At 46.9% G+C, this 3,782-nt stretch overlaps 1 protein-coding gene across 1 annotated transcript in view; it reads left to right on the top strand.

Moving 5' to 3' along the window:
- The first annotated feature begins 3,355 nt into the window (after window positions 1-3,355).
- The window catches only part of ZSCAN18 (zinc finger and SCAN domain containing 18), an 11,469-nt gene continuing 11,042 nt past the window's right edge, over window positions 3,356-3,782 (top strand). Inside the window, exon 1 of the mRNA XM_024740910.1 lies at window positions 3,356-3,484. The gene's annotated coding sequence lies outside the window, so the exon portion shown is untranslated. The remainder of the gene's footprint in view (window positions 3,485-3,782) is intronic.

Genomic DNA, 3,782 nt, shown 5'->3' with positions numbered 1-3,782 from the left:
AGCGAAATGTCACTACACATCTATCAGAAAGGCTAAAAAACAATAACACCAAACACTGGTAAGGATGTGGAGAAACAGGTGCACACATACATTGCTGGTGGAAATGTAAAATGGTCCAACTACTCTGGAAAAGAGTGGCAGTTTCTTTTAATACTAAACATGTGCTTACCATGTAACCCAGCAATTGCACTCTTGGGCATTTACCCCAGAAAAATGAAGACTAACGAAGGTTCACACAAAAACCTGTACACAAATGTTTACAGCAGCCTTATGAATAGCAAAATTTTGGAAACAACCCAAATGTCCTTCAGCGATGAACGTTTAAACAAACTGCGGTATATCCTTAGCAATAATAAGGAATGAGCTGAATGGATCTTAAAAGAACTATGTTTGGTGGAAAAAAGCCAATCTCTAAAGTCCACATACTCTATGATTCTGTTTATATGCCATTCTGAAAAATGCAAAACTATACTGGGGAAAACAGATCAGTGGTTGCCAGGGTTACGGGTGGGGGAGAAGGTCACCAGGAAGGAGATTTTATTTTATTTTATTTTTTATTGGCATATAGTTGATTTACAATGTTGTGTGTACAGCTGATTCAGTTACACATATACATATATCCATTCTTTTTTATTTTTATTTATTTTATTTATTTATTTAAAAAATCTTATTTATTTTTGGCCATGTTGGGTCTTCATTGCTGTGAGCAGGCTTTCTCTAGTTGTGGTGAGCAGGGGCTACTCTTCGTTGTGGTGCGCGGGCTTCTCATTGCAGTGGCTTCTCTTGTTGCGGAACACGGGCTCTAGGCACATGTGCTTCAGTAGTTGTGGCGCGTGGGCTCAGTAGTTGTGGCTCATGGGCTTAGTTGCTCCACGGCATGTGGGATCTTCCCGGACCAGGGATCAAACCCGTGTCCCCTGCATTGGCAGGTGGATTCTTAACCACTGCGCCACCAGGGAAGTCCTATCCATTCTTTTTTAGATCCTTTTCCCATATAGGTTATTACAGAATATTGAGTATAGTTCCCTGTGCTATATAGTAGATCCTTGTTGCTTATCTATTTTATATATAGTAGTGTGTATATGTTAATCCCCAAACTCCTAATTTATCCCTTCCCCCCAACATTTCCCCTTTGGTAACCACAAGTTTGTTTCGAATTCTGTGAATCTGTTTGTTTTGTAAATAGGTTCATTTGTGTAATTTTATTTATTTGTTTGTTTAAAAATATTTACTTATTTGGTTTGCCAGGTCTTAGTTGTGGCAGGCGGGCACCTCAGTTGTGACACGTGCGCTCCTTAGTTGTGGCATGCGAACTCTTAGTTGCGGCATACATGTGGGGTCTAGTTCCCTGATCAGGGATCAAACCCGGGCCTCCTACATTGGGAGCGTGGAGTCTTAACCACTGCACCAGCAGGAAAGTCCCTGTATATATATTTTTTAGATTCCACGTATAAGTGGTATCATATGATATTTGTCTTTCTCTGACTTACTTTACTTAGTATGATAATCTCCAGGTCCATCCACGTTGCTGCAATGGCGTTATTTCATTCTTTTTCATGGCTGAGTAATATTCCATTGTATACGTGTACCACATCTTACCCACTCCTCTGTCGATGTACATTTAGTTTGCTTCCATGTCTTGGCTGTTGTAAACAGCGCTGCAGTGAACATTGTGGTGCATGTATCCTTTCGAAGCATATTTTTCTCCGGATATATGCCCAGGAGTGGGATTGCTGGATCATATGGTAGCACTGTTTTTAGTTTTTTAAGCAACCTCCATACTGTTCTCCATAGTGGCTGTGCCAATGTACATCCCCACCAACCATGTAGGAGGGTTCCCTTTTCTCCACACCCTCTCCAGCATTTATAGTTTGTAGACTTTTTGATGATGGCCATTCTAACTGGTGTGAGGTGATACCTCATTGTAGTTTTGATTTGCATTTCTCTAGTAATTAGTGATGTTGAGCCTCTTTTCATGTGCTTTTTGGCTATCTGTATGTCTTCAGGAAGGAGTTTTTGGTACAATGGATCTATTCTTTGTTCTGATTGTGTTGGCGGTTATATAAGTTAAAATTCATGGAACCGAATACCGGAAAATGAGAGTATTGTTGTAAATATGTAAAATAAACTGTTCGGAGAAACATTTTTTTAAAAATAAGCTTGCACAAAATTACAACCTCATAAACTGCCCTCTAGAAAATTCAGGAATGGGAAGCAGCATCCTGACCCTGGCCCTGTCTATAGGAGTGGTGACGCCTATTTGGGGTTTTGGAGGACATCACTCACCCGTCGCTTCTCCTACGTTTTCCTCCGTTTCAGCGGCTCCTGAAGCCCCCAGCATGGCTAGTCTTCAAATTCTGTCAATTCCCTGGGTATACAGAACACTTTTTTTTTGCCCCCACATCCCTGTCTCTCAGTGTCCCCACCTCTATTTCTTTTTCTTTTTTTAAAAAATAAATTTATTTTTATTTATTTATTTTTGGCAGCCTTGTGTCTACGTTGCTGTGTGCGGGCTTTCTCTAGTTGCGGCTCGCGGGCTTCTCATTGCAGTGGCTTCTCTTGTGGCGGAGCACAGGCTCTAGGCGCACGGGCTTCAGTAGTTGTGGTGCACGGGCTTAGTTGCTCCATGGCATGTGGGATCTTCCCAGACCAGGGCTCGAACCCGTGTCCCCTGCATTGGCAGGCGGATTCTTAATCACTGCACCACCAGGGAAGTCCCTCACCTCTATTTCTAAGGCTGTGGGTCTCTCTGTCTCTGTTGTCTCCCCGTTTCTGCTTTTCACCTTCTCTGTCTCCGTCTCTAGGTCTTCTTATCTCAGGGTCTCTGTTTTCCCCATTCGAGGCCTGCCCATTTCTACCTGTCCCTGTCTTGGGTCTTTCTCCACATCAGAGCCTCCCAAGCTCTGGATCTCCCCTTCTCTGCGTCTGTCTTCCTCTCATTCTCTGTGTCTCCATCTGTTGGTCTCCTTGTGTCTGTCCTCCTCAGTATCTCGCTATCTTGGGGACTCCGGGCCTTCTGGTCTCTCTATCTTTGTGTCTGCGCGCCTCTTGTCCTCACCTTTCTCTCCCTCCCCCTCTCTGCGTCCGTGTCTCCTCTTCTATGCCCCAATCCCTGTCTCTGCGTATGTGTCTCTTCTCTTCCTTTCTCCGTCTCTCTCTCTCTGGTCTTCTCTTGTTTATGCCGTTGCCATGGCATCAAGGACGGCGCAGGCGCAAGGGAGGTCGGACGCCAGGCTAGGCTAGCTCGGCCTCTGATTGGCTGTCTGGTCTGCCGTCGCGTCTTCGCTCTGACCCCGTCCGCGCCGATAGACTGCTGCCTTCTGGGCGTTGCAGGTTCCGCGCACGCGCAGTCTGGCGCGACGCCATCGCGCCGGGCTCCCGGGCCGCTTCGTCGAAGGAACGCAGGCTGGCGGCCGCGACGTACCGTTCCTGAGGGTCGAGTTGTAGCGGACCGGCTCGTGTACGCGCGCAGCTGCGTTCCGAGGTGACCGGAGGGGGCTTGACGGCGAGGGTGTCTGTGGTGGGCGCTCAGGTGGGAGCAGGGGAAGGTGCCAAGCCGCCCTGGGCTGCGAGCGGGGTCGTCTCTGCCGGTCGGTCGCCCTGCGTCTCTACCCCGTCACCCGGGCGTGGGTTCGGTTTGAGTGAGGTGCCTGCCTCTGCTCTGGGACCTCTTAGGTGGGCGAGGGAAACCGTATCGGGGAAAGGGCAAGAATGGGTCAGCCGGCAGCGGACATTGAGGACCACAGAGGATTGTTTTTTGGACCTTTTTTTTTTTTTTTTTT

This window comes from Neophocaena asiaeorientalis, unplaced genomic scaffold, assembly GCF_003031525.2.
Source record: "Neophocaena asiaeorientalis asiaeorientalis breed wild unplaced genomic scaffold, Neophocaena_asiaeorientalis_V1.1 scaffold179, whole genome shotgun sequence".
In the NCBI taxonomy this organism is placed as follows: domain Eukaryota; kingdom Metazoa; phylum Chordata; class Mammalia; order Artiodactyla; family Phocoenidae; genus Neophocaena; species Neophocaena asiaeorientalis.
Note: the sequence above shows the minus strand (reverse complement) of the source record. Positions and strands in the feature narration are given on the sequence as shown.